Source organism: Nuphar pumila, chromosome 7, assembly GCF_984573655.1.
Source record: "Nuphar pumila chromosome 7, dmNupPumi1.hap1.1, whole genome shotgun sequence".
NCBI lineage: Eukaryota > Viridiplantae > Streptophyta > Magnoliopsida > Nymphaeales > Nymphaeaceae > Nuphar > Nuphar pumila.
In genome coordinates, this window is record NC_143255.1 from 19,859,310 (window position 1) to 19,876,669 (window position 17,360).

Here is a 17,360-nt window from a genome sequence, read left to right on the forward strand (position 1 = left end):
TATAAAATTTGTCTGACGCAGTTGATTATTATTATTGCTTACAAATCATCCCAGAAATATCCTTCAATTCTTTTATTCAGCCACAACTTTTTCAGCATTTTTATTTTCATGTCCACATTTATCTTGCCTGCATGCAATCTTCCTCGACAAACTCATTTCTATCTCTACACTTGAGAAAAAAATCTAAGTATAATTAATAAATGTCACAACATTAGCAGAATATTAAAACAATTTTGTTATAAACATTAAGAAGGTGATCAATTCAAAAGGTTTTTGCCTGATTCATTTTTTTTTATTTGGGTGAACATGTTACACACGTTTCCAAAATATGATAAAAAAATTTCATTCGAGTGTGAGTTTGTTTAAATGTTTTGTTTTGATTTCAGCATTGGATCTAACAATTTAAATAACAGGTGAATATAATACCCAACAGTTTTTTAATTGGAATCTTGTTCAGCCCCGAACCGGAGCCATTGTAGAGTTAGGTTTCAATATGCTTGTTGAATTTGAATGCAGTGATCAGGTTAGGACATGTAATCGATTTGTTTTTTCGTTGATTCAGTTACCCCTTTTTTTTTTTAAATCTTAATTGGTTTTCAATTCATTTGGGTACCCATACAAAAATATTTTAAAATTAAAGATTCGTATCCAGCATAAGTTCTATCTGCATCTAAGAATTACAAACATAATGCATTCTTATTCGGTTGTAAGTTGGCAAAAAAAGTAGAGAGTCAATAACACAAAACTCAAAAGGAGCAAAAACAAAGTGAAACATGGTAGCTGCACAAGTTCATCATATACATATACTTTAACATAAACGGAAAATAATTAAGCTTCAATGTTGAAGATAATGATCCAGGAGATTGCGCACATCCAAATGAGGATCATGGACATTCAACATTTGAAATAAAGGCCCAGCAAGGATTCATATCATGCACCAATTATAGTTGAGTGGGGGGTCTAGTGGAATAATAGGTGACAGTTCAAAATGAAACTATGGTGGCTCAGTGAGTATGATCTGATCGACAATATTAGGCAATGGTAGAATGAGCCACAACATGCTTCTTGGGTTGCACTAAGGCTAGTCAGGAAGATGAATCACCTACAAAAAAAGGCTAATAGAGTGGTCAAAAAAGGAGGGGGTTGCGAGGTTCCAAACCATTAAGGCTTGGGATGAAGAGCTTCTAAGGCTACAAGAAAGCTTGGCCATCAAAGGGTGGAACAAGGAAATAAGTGAGAGAAAATGAGAGGTACAGATTTTTGGTTGATAGTATACTGAAATGGAGGGTGAGACAAGAAATTCGCTGAAAACAAAGGTTTAAGGTTCATTGAATAAAGCATGAAAATAAAAACACTAAGTTCTTTCATTTCTGAGTTTATGAGAAGGAAGACATCATAAGTGCTGCCACTGAGCACTTCAGAAACATTTTCACAACTCCATTAATTAAATGATCATTTGACTTAAGGGAGGCGTGCATTGTCTCCTTTGATGTCACGACTCAATTTTCTTTTGGTTGTGTCATTCTTGTCAGACGAAATAAAGCAAGCAATATGGGAGCTTCCTAACAAGAAGGCCCTGAGAATTGATGGGTTTCCCATTGAATCTTTCAAGGTGGCCTGGCCAGCTTGCATGGATGACTTTAAAGTAGTCTTAAATGAGTTTCATGTGAATGCTAGCTTACTTGGCAGGTGGGAGGAATCAACATTGGTTTTAGTTCCTAAGGAACGGGCAAATGAGATTGATAAATTCAGACCCATTTGTTGGGGACACTTGTGAAGGTGATTACGAGTATTGGGCATGCACCTAAAACAAGTGGTTCATCAAGTAGCAGTATCATCAGAATGTGCAAGAATTCATGAAAGGTGTCTTGTAGCTCATGAAGTGGTACACTATATGCACAATTCAAGAAGAAATCTTTTTTGCTAAAGTTTAATCTTCGAAAGACATTTGACTCATTAAGTTAGAACTTTCTTTTCTAGGTTTTTCATATGGCGGGGACAAGAAATAGATGGGTGACGTTGATAAGAGCAATATTACGGTCCTTTTCAGGTTCAGTTTGCATTAATGGCCAACAAGAGCCTTTCTTTAAGCCCAAGAAGGGGGCAAAGGCAAGGGGACCTCATCTTCCCTCTTCTCTTTATTATAATCATGGAGGTGCTTAGTTACCTTCTGAGGCAAGCCAACACTTGTGGAAAGTTCAAACGGGTGAGCTTACCATACATGGAATCCTTCTCTCATATGTCATTTGCAGATGACATTTTAATATTTGGTGAAGCTTCTGAAGAAAATATGCAATATTTAGGGCTTTTTCTCAAAATCTTCTCTAAATTTTTTGGGTTGACAGTCAATTTGAGAAACAGTAGTTTTGTTTTATGCAATGGTAAGGGCGGGAGCATAGAGGCCACAACCCAAAGGGTTTTTCAGTGTCAGAGGCGAGAGTTATCTATGCAATACTTGGAGATACCCTTACATAGGGGTAGTGACAAAAGCAAGTTATTAGACAACAGTAAAAAAAAATAGAATTCATAGTAAGGTGAAGTATTGGAAGGGAAGGGTTTTCTCAAAGGCTATAAGATATATCTTGGTTAAGTATGTTCTTACCTTCGTTGCCCAACACTTTATGGGGCTTTTTTTTTTTATATATAAGGTAGTTCTTAAAAAGATCAAGAAGGCCTTTAGAAGGTTTCAATAAGGGGGCATGGGGAGAAAGAGCTTGTTGCACCCTTAAGTTGGGAGATTGTCACATTGCTTCTCTCGCAAGGTGGCTTGGGGATTAGGGACCTAAGGTGATTTAATAATGCATTGTTAGTTAAGTGGGGGTGGGTGATAATAAATGAGGAGAGGGGGGTAGGAGGTTTTATGAGGGCCATGTATTGACTGCATGATTGGCTTTGGAGTTGGATTGAAAATTTGAAATGGAAGAACGGGTTGGGTTTTTGAAAAGGGCTATCGAAGATTTTTAAAATCTTTATATCCAACATTAAGGTGAAGGTTGACAATTTGTGCAAGACCTCTTTTTGGAAGGATGTATGTCTCACTAAGGTCTCATTATGACAGAAGTACCCAAACCTTTTTTGAAATATGTAGAGGCTTGGGGGGAAGAGTAAGGAATATCTGGTTGAGGGAGCTACATTGGCAGCTTCATGCAAGACACCACCACAAGAGTGGGACTGAACAACCGCTGCAATTGCTTATGGATGAGTTGAAGGGTGTACGACTATCAAACGGGGAGGATCTCCTATGGTGAGAGCAGTGTTGTGAGAGGGTACGCCTCAGTACCTGAAGCGTATGCCTCAGAGGCGAGGCGCACGCTCAAGGTACTGAGGCGTGCTGTGATGCGCAAATTGCCCCTCATCAACCTCCAGAGTCCCCTCCTTCATCCCCAAGTCTTCCTCCTCCGCCCGATTCGCCGGCTGTGCTAACCCCAAGTGCCGGTGGATCCACCGCCACGTGCCGGCCAACTGCTCCTCCGCCGCTCCCTGCCTCCCCTCCCACCGCTTCACTTCCATACCAGTTGTGAGAGGCGTACGCCTCAGTACCTGAGGCGTACGCCTCAGAGGAGAAGCGCAGGCTCAACGCCTCGCTTCGCCTCATCGCATTTAACAACCTTGGGTGAGAGCATGAGAAGGATGGGGTCTTCATGGTAGCATGCAGTTATCATGTGCAGGGGCCTTGATCGGTTACTTAGTTGCCCAGTCGTAGTCGTTGGGGGAGGGGGGGACGACCTACCTCCGAGGTCAACACTTTTAGGATGGGTGGTGTTGCATGGGAGAGTGACTATTGACTCCAACCTATAGCGGCACGGCATTTGCTTGGCTAGCAGGTGTCGACTTTGTCAACATGCTATTAACACTACAAGACATCTCTTCGTTGAACGTGAGTGAGTTAGGGAATTGCATAGACTGTTTTGGAATCACTATCAGACTGTGTATGTTTATAGCCCACGTGACTTGTTCTTTCACCCTTGGCAATGTAGGGAACATGGGGTAAATGGCTTAGATTGAAGGTGTTATGTTGTCACCATGTGAAAACAGGTCTGGATGCATAGAAATGATGTTCTCTTTGAAGGTGCAATCCCAAATATAAAGCTTGCCCAACTGAGGGTCAGGAGAGAGGGCAAAGAATATAAGAGGCTCAAAGCTTAACCTAGTCAGGACTGCTCACCTCACGTTTGCAGATTTAGAAGGCCGCATGGCTTTCTCACCTGGGTGATCTCTCATGACCCACTTTATGGCCTGAAATTTTTACACTGTACAACCTTCTCATGTTATTCCTAAGGTTTCTATGAATAAATGTTTGATTTGCCTTTCAATAAAAAAAATGGTTTTAGGAGCATTTCCACCCGTATAATAATGCTTTTCTCACATCCTTCTAGAGGACATACCTGCCATTTCTTAAAATGGCATTATTCGCTGCAATTAACGAGGGAGGTATATAAGTCCTCTAGCCTAACAGCTTCATTCAGTTTCCAACACTAAAAGCAACAAGAGCGTGAGAGTTGTTCCAAATTGTGCATCATGGGTTGCTGTCTCTCCTGTTTGAAAATCAAGCCTAGTCTCCACAGTACTCATGGTAATTCATCTCATCTGGTTATCTAAATTTTGATTCCACTATCCCTGGCAATTCTGTCAAAAAGAAAAATCAATTGTCTCTAGTCATTCCCTCTTGATGGTTCTTCCTCTAAATTTTTGTAAACATTTCCTTAACAAATCAAATTTGGCAACCAACTTAACAATATCGGTGTGCACCATATTTCTTAACAACACAACTTAGGCAATTGTTCAAGTGCTTCTGTTCTCATGGTAACAAAAAGAAATAATTTTTCATTGTTTCAAAAAGTTTGTACTTTTCAGTTCCAATTTATCTTTCTACTTGTTATCTCACATGCTTCTGAAATCGGAACAGATAAGATGATGAAGCTGAAGGCCCAAGAACCGAGAAGTGATGCATCAATTTCTGCTGGTGAAAATGGCATCAAAATAGTCACCGTTCCAAATGTAGAACTCTCTATGCCAAAACTGGAGGAACCACAAGAAGCACCTCCAAGTCAAAATGAGCAGTTGATTTCTCCATCTACCCATGCATTGTCTGCAGCCATGACACAACCACTACCATCTATCAGTGAGACCAAAGAAGTAGTGGAAGTGCACACCGGAAATTACGCCGGGACTACTGGTTATCGACAAGAAATCAATAATTTCCAGAAAGAATCATACTATTCCCTCAACAGTTATGCGTCGCCAGCTTATGTGCCAGAATCCGGATTCTTCCGGCAGACTCCCGACCGAGATGCAAGGTGGTGGTACAGGAGGGACTACTACCCTGGAGATTACCCAACTCCATTTCATGAGGGAGTTAACAACCATAGGATTGACACTAATCAATTTGCATCTTTGTTCAGTGATGAGAACCCACATGCATGTTCCATTGCTTAACAATAATGCCGCGCATGCTTGTGTATAACATCCTCGCCGTTTGTATGGTTTGGTTGAATTTTTTTAACAAGAAAGAGTCAATTTTTCTTTGCAGCATAACCATTAAATGGTTCATTTTCTTTGGGACCCTTGTTAGCATGCTTCAAAAAATCATAGTTGTAGGGTCTTTTAAGGTGTATATGTGTTTAACATAGTTAAACAATAGAAAAACATGATAGGTACTTTTTATGCCCACCTGTATTTTTTGGAGATGTTAAAAACCAACTCATATGGCAGTAAAACTTAATGATAAAAATTCCAATTTTTTTAATTAAATTTGCTTTATTCAACAGATCTATGTTCGTAAAATAAGCAATGACAAACACATTTACAGGTAAAAAGCACCTGCAATTATTAGTTTTTCCAGGGTCCTAATGGATATATATATATATATATATATATATATATATATATATATATATATATGGTGCTTCTATGGTGGTACTGTACCACCATCCTACGGTGGTACACAATTTAAGTAGATCTAAGCTTCAAAAGCAAATTCTAATCATTGTGTCATACGTGGCATATTCTATTTATTATTTTCATGTGTTAATGTTGACTCAAATATAATGTTTTATACCATTTTTTAAAATATTATTTTCAAAAATTAAATTTTATAGTATACTAAACATGATAAAACCTTCTAATATACTAAATAAAACATGTTAAAATGCTAAAGTGTACCACCGGATTATGTAAACAAGAGTGTGTACCACGTAAGGTACCATGGTATAGAACCAGCGTATATTTTTAGTGTATATATATATATATATATTTAGAGAGAGAGAGAGAGAGAGAGAGAGAGAGAGAGACGTCGGTGATATGATTATCCCATCGAGTTTGGTGATAATTAAGATGCTTGCTTCTTTGTGAAGCCCCGCAAGAATCGAATCTATGACACCTTTATTTCTTTTCATTTTATTCCTATGTTTACCTTTATACATCACTTGAGTTGAGCTTTATGCAATGGGGGATAAAATGTATAGTTGGCGCAGCCCATAACGTCCGCAAGTCATATGCACGGAATATCACGTAGAAATTTTTTGAGCATTTGGACAAAATTTATACCAACTCCGCTTTTCTCTTTACTTTTTGCATGCCTTTTCAGTTGTGTGGAAAGATGCCGTTCTTCTGTAAAACGAGGTATTACTTTCCATCAGTGGCTTGATGTAGGTCCCACTTGTCATGAAGATGACTAATTTCTAGAACCACTGATACATATGCTCAATGCATTTATAGTCTTTTTTTTTTCTACAAGAGCATTTATAGTCTACTTGCTTCTAACAAAACTGTTCATTCACCCTTTTAACTTGTTTATTCTTTACATTTCCTAGCATATACAGTTGTTAGAAATCAAGGTCATTTCATACGACTGGCAGCAATATTGTTTTGATTTTTAGATTTCTCGTTAATTTATCAATTGATAGGTTTCATAAGAATTAATTTATAACATGGTGATGATGGTTGATTATAGCCTCGGTACCAAAATGAAAAAAAATGATTTTTTTTATTCTAGTTGATCTCATATTCTAATTTTTTGGGGATGAGCAGATGAAGCGCTTGGCCTGATTACCTTAGATTTTGTTTGGACGTTGCATTATTTAATGTTTTCCAGATTTTTTAATTAATTTTGCGTGAATTTCTCATTGGCACCTAAGCTTTCAGAATAATTGAGAAATCCACCTATGTTTTCCAAAAATGCACCTAGCTACATGGTTAATCAAAATAAACCTTGGACAGTTTTGACATAAAATTTATAGTAAAAATCCCAAAACGACATTTGCAATTTTATTAATCAAATTTCCTTTCTTCTCCAAAGTATGATCTTTCCTTTTTATAAGTTAAGCCATTATGACCAATGTAGGGAGGTGTATAACTGTAGATGGTCTGCCTAGCCTCAGCTCGCCTATAAAAAAAAAAGTTAAACTATAGTGGAATAGGGGCAACGGTGAATCTAAACGTCGATATATTTTAATAATAATAAATAAATAAAATCAAAATTTGGAGAAGGAATATATAAAATCAAAATCCTCCTAATTTATAAGCCTCCCAAACCATATTGGCATATAAGAACAAGAGTATATATATTCTAATTGTTCGAAGGTAAAAAAGGTAAATATCTTGGTTACTAACCTAGGATAGGTTAGTAGTACAGTTAATTTTAAAAAGTTATTTTTTATTTACATAAACAAAACTTTGGTGCCTTTTTGAAAACATTGGAATTTTTGTGCATTGGTTAATTGTGCCAAAAAAGTCTAAAAAGTTATTTTTTATTTACATAAACAAAACTTTGGTGCCTTTTTGAAAACATTGGAATTTTTGTGCATTGGTTAATTGTGCCAAAAAAGTCAGGTGTGATATGAAAATTTTCCATTTGAAAAAAAAAGGTTGCTCTACTGATGTGCTTGGTTCAAGTGACTCTCTTCACATGTTGGAATGCATATCTTTCTAAAAAAAAAGAATGCATATCCATGGAAGCTAGTTTCAGATAGCAGTCATGGTCATAAAATATCTAACCTACCGTAGGTAATATTCAATCCCCACAGCACATCTCACTTCGAAACTGGAAGATGTGTTAGAATGGGCCCCATGCACAGCTTCAACAATTGAGATGTGTGGTGGTGATGGAATAGAACATCATGTACAATATCAAGGTAACTGCTCTTCTAGTTTTATGTGAGCAAGTGTTTATCACTACAAGAAAACACATCATTACTGACCATAAATATGGTGATGATAAATTATCGTCATCAATAATAAATTAATGCCGACGATATGCAATGTCATAGTTAAAATATCTATAGTCGACGACAAAATATCATCGCGCTTATCTGGTCGATAATATGAATAGGAAGACATGAAAGATGGTTGGGACCAAATGTTGCCGATGATATTATCATCGAATTTAATATACGATGATAATTAATCATCCCCATAAAGGTATCTAAAACCAACGATAATTATTGTCATCGGTACGCTGATTATTTGTGTTAATAGCTTAATCCAAAATCAATAATAATTACCATTGAAAATATTATATCTTTGACGATATTTATCATCATTAAATTGACAATATTTATCATCATCAATATAATATTGATGACCATAATTATCGTCGTTAACATGTCAGTTATTTATTTATTATTTTAATCTAAAATGGATGATAATTATTGTTGTCAATATCATGTTAACGACGATAATATCATCAAAGATATAATTAAAATTGATGATAATTAACATCATTAATAAGTAAAAAAAAATGAGGCATGCCTCAGAGCGAGACCGATGATATTTATCGTCATCACCATAATCTAAAACCAATAATATTTATCATTAGATATATTATATTGACAATGATATTTATCATCACCAATATGCTGATTATTTGTGTTTTAGTTTAATCTAAAACTGACGATAATTATTGTCACCAAGATTATATCTTCGATGATATTTATTGTCATCAAGTAAATTTAAAATTGATGATAATTATCATCATTAATAAGTAAAAAAAAAGTGAGGTGCACCGTTTTTGTTATTGGGTCAAATGGGAGATTGGGGGTCAAAGCCCCATTTGACCCAAATTTTAGGACATATATAGAGACGAAGCCCCTGACCCTAATTAGGGTTGCCCCCCCCTCTTTATCTCTTTCTTTCTCTCACACTCTGCCTGCTCTCTCTTTGTCTCTCTCGTCTCTCCCTCTCCCTCTCTCTGACTCTCTCTCTACCGAAATGAAGAATAAGAATAATCTTGCATCTCTCTATATTGATAGGTATGCTCTCTCATCACTCTCTCCCTGTTTGTCTCTCATCTCTCTGTGTCTCTCATCTTTCTCTATCTGTCTCTAGTCTCTCTCGCTCGTTAGTGACAAGAAGCTCAAGAAGCATACTTATCAGAATTACATGAATCCTTTAGAACTACCACAAAGAGGTGAATACTTAATGCCATGATGGTTGATAAGTGACACCTCCCTTTTTAGTTCCAACTTTTTGTTTTCCTAACACTTTTTTTTTAATTCAACTCCCATTTTGCATTTATATAAGACCTTGTATGCGTTGTGCAGTTTTCTTCTTTGGTATTTTCGGTATATTATCTATCATACTGTCATTTTTTGGTAACTTTTGGTATGGTTGTGACTTCTGCTTTCTTCTGTTAGTATTAGTCCATGGCTTCATCTGTCTCCTATTTTTCTTCTTTTTCTCTATAAGGTTTACGGTTTCTCACATGATAATGTTAACTAAATGAAATTAATAAAAGAAAATTTATGTAAGTTATTCCTCAGAAGAGAAACTTTAGTGAAAAAATGTTGATAGAAAATCAGATGAGATTATGAAGAGAGTTAGTCAGCTCGATAAGAAACTTTGACAGAAAGCACAATGAATTACTTTGAAGATAGCTATGATCCCTGTAAGAATTTATGTACCATGAAACTGCTTGTTCTATGAGACCAATCATCATTGAACTATTTGATTTTGGTTACCCTTGCCTTCCCTATTCTCAATTTATTTTTCATGGATGTATCCTTCTTTTTGGAGGTGAATGTAATTTGAATCTTATTTTTATTGACTATTAGTGCTTTATGCATTATTTTCCTATTTTGACACCCTCTTTCTTATCGACACCCTAAATCTAGGGGCATTTTCATGATAGCTTAAATCTGTAGCGATTTTCATAATAGTTTGAATCTTAGTTTTATTGACTTGTATGCGGTTATATCTGCATATCTAGTTGTTTAAGCTTCCATGTTTCTGGCATCAACACATGTATTTAGGTGTCTTTATGCATTGTAACTAGTAGCCCAAATATGTACTCAGTGGTCCTGCATAGAGAGTAAGGAGAAGGGTTTCACTGTAAGGTGATTCCTCCTACCTCTATGCCTGTAGAGAAGACTTTGGCATACTGGCTTGAACATTAATCCTATGTAGGCCCAGTTAGTGGAGTTCACCAAAACATGTGATTGCATTAGGTGAATAATGTCTGAGTTGCCCTTGGCTTGTGGAACACTTGACAATATTCTTTTGCAAGAAGAAGGAAAGGTGAAGAAATACTTCAAATTTTTTTGTTTCTTGAACATTGACCACTTAAGAAAGACTTCAAATTTTTTTGTTTCTTGGACATTGAAATAGTCTATCTCAGATTGATAGATTTGTCTTTCTTTTTTATTATATATTATGTTATGCATCATTTTTTATTAAGTTTTATTTTATCATTATGGTTAAAATTTTTGGCATTTAAGAATGCTATTACCAATATTTTGATTTTACTGAGATCTCGTTTTGTGTTCTTTTGACCAAAAAAAAAAAGAGTTGAAGTCAAAACATTTTAAAAGGACAATGTTCAATGTTCTTGTATGGCAATCGATAGGTTGTTGAATTTTGTTGTAGGTGCTTCAAAGTTTAATGTTCAAAATGCAAACTAATGCATTTTTTTGTTTTATTTTCTTGTTGTTTCTCTCTCTCCCTATATATATGTTGTTTCTCTTTATATATATATATATATATATATATATATATATATATATATATATATATGGTATGTCTTCAAACAAGTGACTTAATTCATTTGTTTGATGCATGTGAAACAAGTGTTACTGGATGGATAAGAGCTGAATTTTTCGTAGAGATAGACATGAGCTCGAATACATAGATAGAGTTTGGGCATTTTGTAATTGAGTCTGTAATCACATGGATAAACATAGTAGGATCAAGTGTCCACATATGAAGTGCAAGAACATATTGTACCTGACAGTAAATATGGTAAACACTCATTTGATGCAACATAGATTTTATCAAAAGTGTTGCAAAATATAGTAAATATGGCAACCATTTATTTTAGTGTGTCAAGCTAAACAGTGCTTTTACCTTCCAAATACCAAATTGCGTGAAAGTTGACATGTGTTGCAAAATATATCTTCCACGTACGATGTTCCTCTAGTAGTAAGTAAAGCTGAAGAAGATAAATTAACAGAGGAGTAAACTGAGGATGGTCATGATATTGAATTTGATGATGAAGATATTAATTTGTTAAATATTCAATATAGTGATAGAGTCACCATTACATAAAGATGACATCGATCTGGTTAAAGTACAAATTGACCTGATAGACACCCATTATGAAGAAGAAGAAGAGAGAGATTAGACCGATGATGACACGTCTTTTGATGGTCAAGAAGATCTTAGGCTCGTGGAGATGTACTTTTATGATGAGGATGAAGATTTCACTAATACTGGTGTTGACTCTGTTGATGATCCAAATTGATGAAGCATGTATACCTTCTACCAGAAATGACATATAAGATGTTGGTTAAATGTAATGTTTTTAATTGTCAAGATTCATGAACTCTTAGTAGTTTAGTTCTGGTTTAATAATATCTTTGTGGTTAAATGTAATGTTTTTAGTTTATCATGATTCATGAAATCTTAGTAGTTTAGTTATGATTTAACAATATCTTTATGGTTAAATATAATATTTTTAGTTATCATGAGTAATGAACTCTTAGTAGTTTAATTCACTTACCATTGTGCGCACACTTACAAATTCTGTAAAACATAAATAAAGAAGAAATAGTTGATTATGAATAAATTTTTCCTATTTTTGAAAGCAGAATAGGTTTTCTTTGTATGGAATTAATACATTTTTATTTGTTTGTGCTTTCCACCAAAGACTTGATTTTGTTTGGAAAAGGGATATGAATTTTATATACATATGTATATATATATAATTTGTTATTTTTCTTATTTAATGTCATTTTTTAATGATAAACAAATGATAGGAGGGCGAAAACTATTTGTGCATCCTTATAAGTGTACGACAACTGTTGTAAGAGATTTGACACTTCCTGTCACTCATCTTGGCAACAACTCGTAGGGTCAGGAGACATCAACATCTTCCTCTGATAAGTCAAATGGTGAGCTTCTGCCAGAGGCAACATCCCCTAACCATGGTGCATCGAGCAATGCTGCATATAAGTAGTCTTTTTCATGTTAATTATGTCTCTTACTCTGTATATGTCACATTGATTCAATCTATTTTAACCATATGTACTTATCTATGCGGCTACACCATCTATTAGGACACCTTAGGGCAAGAACCTAGGTACAAGATTTGCATTGTTGAGGCAAAAGGGCCTTATCTCACTTAGTATCCTAGATGGATCACAGGCAGTAGAGTACCTAAATGCTCCTATATTTGCTGAGTCACATTTTTGCATGAACAAGCATAACTTTATCATATATCCTAGAAGCGGGTGCTTGAAGCACAAAAAAAGGAGTTGCAAGACTTGATAGTGATAACTATCATGCCCTATTATAGTAGGACTTATCTTTTTTGTTTTAACAAAGTGTACCAGCCTTCAGCTCCTACTTGTTTTGTTATATGTTTCAACCTGACTTCATTTTGGACATGAATCAATTAAATGACATGAGACCTTGAACGTTCAGTTGGCTCAAGCCTATAGAAATATCTACCATGACTACAACAATATCTTTAAGAAATATGCGACTAAGGAGGAAGACATAGCCAATGTTTCAATGCATATTTCTGATGCGCAATAGGAGAATATGTGCAATAAATTATTCATCGATTCAAAATGGATGGTAAACTACTTGTTGAAGGATATATGTAATATATATATATATATATATATATATATATATATATATATATATTTGTTTATAATAATTGATCTTCATTTCTTCCATGCCAAGTGTGCAAGAAAAAAATCCAATAGAGGTGGATTGGAGATCAATCAACTAGTGAAGTAAAATAATATATGCCACCTCGAAGAGAGAAGGTATAACCATTTGATTTCATAGGTGTATGATAGAAATTTGTTCATGTTGGAGAGATCTGTTCATTTCAAAATGATCATAAATCATAACTTAATTTTGCTTTCTCATGTTTAGAGTAATGCATTAGAAGTGAAAATTGGGTTGGTTGAGCTGTATAGATTAACTCACACAAACGATAAAGGTGACTTTTTGCGCAATACCGCAGCCAACAATTATATAAGTAATTGAATCATTTCATGGTCTTGTATATGTAACTATGTATTTTGATTATAACTAATTCAAGTATACATTCGTGTTGCAGCTTAAGATGACACAGTTGGCATCACAGAACTCCAATATGAAAGATTTTGTGATACTTAAAGAGGTCCTTGGTACATGACCTAGCTATGTCAGAGGCATGAGGAGTTGTAACATACCTACCCAACCAAATTCTTCTACCATTACATTGAACAATGCCCATAGGCATGGGCTTGAATCAACTAAGGAAGAATTGGCGACCACCAAAAAAGACTTGACAACCAACAAAAAAGAGCTGGGAAGTTTGAGGGGTACGGTGTTGGGATTGCAAGCTAGGATGATGCAATTTGAGGGAATGGTTGCAACGCTACTACAACAAAATCGAAGTTCAAGCTAAAATGTATTATTATATAATTTCAGTTTTGTAATGTCAGTTTGATAACTTTTTTCTTCATTTATCTTTACGTAGCTAGCTGCTCAGGTTTGTTCACTAAATACAAATTTTGTTTTCTATGTTCTAGTATTTTTACATTTGCGTTGAGACTCTCATGCTCAATTTTTTTTATGCAGGTGTGGACATCTGCATGGAGATCCTTTGCTTGAATTTGGAGGATTTGGAAGATTTGACATAGTCTTGTTTGTAGTCTATTTGCTTTTAAAGCAGAATTCTTCTATTCTGATGAAATATGTGTTTCTAAATACGGTTATTCCTATCATGTAATAAATTTGGATATAATAAAGATCCAAAATTTGAACCGCTTTTGGTTCTATTGTATTAGATCGATTGGGTTTTTTGGATCAATTTATGCTCCAACTAGTGTGGGTTGGTTTACTCGAGAGTGTGATAGGGAGCCTCACACGTGGCATGCCCAACACCCCTCTTCCAATATGAAGGGCGTTAAGCCCTCTTTGGTAACACTGGGAGTAGGGTGCCACATAAGGCATGGGGGTGATTCATTCAAATTCATAGGCCCCACCATTCAAAAGAAACCAAAGCCAACCAACAGTTTGGGGGCATTAAAAAGGAATGGAAGATGACTAAACAGTGAACCCCATAACAACATCAAAGCCCCACCTTTTCTTCCCCAAATACCACATTTTGTGGTTTTTTTCTTGAAAAATGCCCCCTCCCCTCCCAAAACATCTTCCCCTCTTATCCTTGGAACCATCTCTCTCTTTCCTTTCCAAAACCCCACAAAAAGTAGGCCTATCCCTAAAAAACTGCCAAAAATTTCTTCCCTTCTATTTCTAGTTACCTTTTTATGGCCCCTCCCCAAAACATCATCATGGCTATTACTTTGAGAATTAAAGCCCACCCGCCTCTCGCAATCAGATGCACCCTCATGAAGATGAAGCATACTGAACATGATCGTTTTTGCTCATGCCGACATCGTGGCCATCTGTTTGCATTTTGGATGAATGCCACATGGTTTTATTGACTTTTTAGCTTTTTAAAATGCAAATTGGATGGCCACGATGTTGGCATGAGCAAAAACGCTCATGTTCAACATGACCTGATCTGCTTCCTCGTGAAGAGGGGCTTGAACCACAAAACGAGATGGCCCCTCCCCTTCACCTTGTCCAAAATTGGTGCCCTAGCCAGGAATATAATTTTTTTGGTGACTGGATTCCCCCCCCCCCCTTCAACCATTTTTTTTGGTGACACTGCTGCACCCCGACCTACTTCAGAGCTGCCCCAATGTGGGCTCTTGTTTCTTCTATGTTTGCATCCCACAATCCTCCTCATGGCCAAGGTGCGGCTTAGGGAACCCCCTGTGGACACTAGCCATGGCTACCTCTCCCTTGTCACGTTCCACTGAGTTTACATTGGAATGGGTTCTCATCACAGCTACAGGGCTTCCAGATACAACCTGTAGCCTGACCCTCTCTTTCCTTTCGTTGGCTTCTTCTGCCCACTGTTTTTGCTGATCTCAGAAGCATCCTCATGGGATTTTAGAGTCCAAAAATGCATTAGCCCTGACCTACATATGATGAGGTTGGGGTTGTTTGTTGCCCAAGGTCTAACACACCTTGCACAACTTGAATGCCTACGAAAGTTCAAAAAGCGACAACAATCGTACATTGCCATGATGAAGTTTTGCTATGTCAAGCTTTATAAAAACACCAACCGGTTTTTGAAACCTACGAGAGTGGATCACCTTTCAGTCATCTTCCTCCTCCATAGCCGAACCCCGCAATTGCCTTCTCTCTTCATCAAGCAATTTTTGCGAGATGAAGTTTGAAGAGGCGAGAGAGCAGCCCACCACATACTCCTCCAGAGTTCACTATGGATGGTTCACAAAGAAAACATTGACCACCCGACCATCGAGCGAATCCATGTCCAAATCATCCTTCAACGTCCATGCTAGGGCCAAGAAGAAACTGCAATAGATTTCCTTGCGGCTCATCAACCTCACACCCATTCCCCAATCCCCAAGCATTCAGCATTGAACTTAAATCTCTTAACACCCGACTGTTTTTTGCCTTGCTTTTCCACCAGAAAATGACCCTACAATCTTTTCCACCACCGACAATAGTCTTCTTGCTGCTGATCGTAGAATCTGCATTTCTGGTTCTCACAAAAGCTGTTGCCAACTTACCCGAGTCGTCCCCACCAAATGAGGGGCAAGGGCAACGAATCTTCCAGTTTGTAAAATCCTTTCGTTCAAAGAAATAGCGGATGAGTAGCGACCTTTGTTTGTAGATGATCAGTTTGCTGGGTACGCATCAAAATGCTCCTGGAACTAACATTTCATATGTATAAGAAAAATAAAAAGGAGGCTTCTGATTCTCGAATATAAGTTGGGATTTTTTTCACATTTCCTTTTGTGAGGGTGGACAAGAAAGTTACTTTCTTGATATGCATATGAAAGGTGCAATGATAAGAACGAATTAACTATTATAGAAAGTGGTTCAAGAATTAGGCAATCCCCAACAACAAAGTATTTCTTGATTCGTGGCATAACGCTAGCAGCATAACTAGGCAGTCCCCAACACCAATCTACTTCTTGATATTCAAGGCATAACTAGCAGCATAATGACTCAAAATGCATTTCTTTTTCGAACTTGAAAACTACAACAGCATCGTCAGTTGATCTTAGCAAATCCAGTGAATATTGGGCTGGACCTAATCTTTAATTATTAGTTATTAAATTCCAAAATATGATAATCTCATTAATAACATGTTAAAAATGTACTCACAACACATTGAAAAACAATGTGTGAGTCTATGGGAGTGCGTGTGTAGTTGCATGAAATGAACCACTAGGCTTTGAAGCATTTTGGTAAGTAATTGTACATTTCAGAAAAAATTAAACCTTGTTATATTTAAGTTTCAACACATCTTTGTTGCTTTTACATCAAAATAAAAATCTAGTCTAGTTTTTATGCAACAGACTACTGCTACTACTAGGCATAAAATTATAATAAGATAGAAATGGTACCCTAAAAATTGTTGGATGGTCTAAATCCATATACTGGTTCATCAAAAACAAAAGAAAAAAGAAAATAGCTCTCTCCTCACACACACATATATTATACACGATAATAAAAAATTAATATAGGCATCCTTCTCAAAAGCATTTCGGGATATGCATCGATATCTTATAAATCTCTTAGATTATTTGAACTGCACCACTTTATTTGAAAATTTATTAAAAATACTCAAGCTGAAATTTTGTTCCAATCTACACCTGTGGACTTAGATTAAACCCCTATGCTGTCACAGGCCTATTTTCTTCAATGGGCCAGCGCGGCGCGACGGTCCCTCCTCAATGCCACAAGCCTACTTGTCAGCTCGCTTGCCGGTTGAGAAAGCTTGTAATCAGAGTGCAAGAAAGCAAGAGAGAATAGAGGGA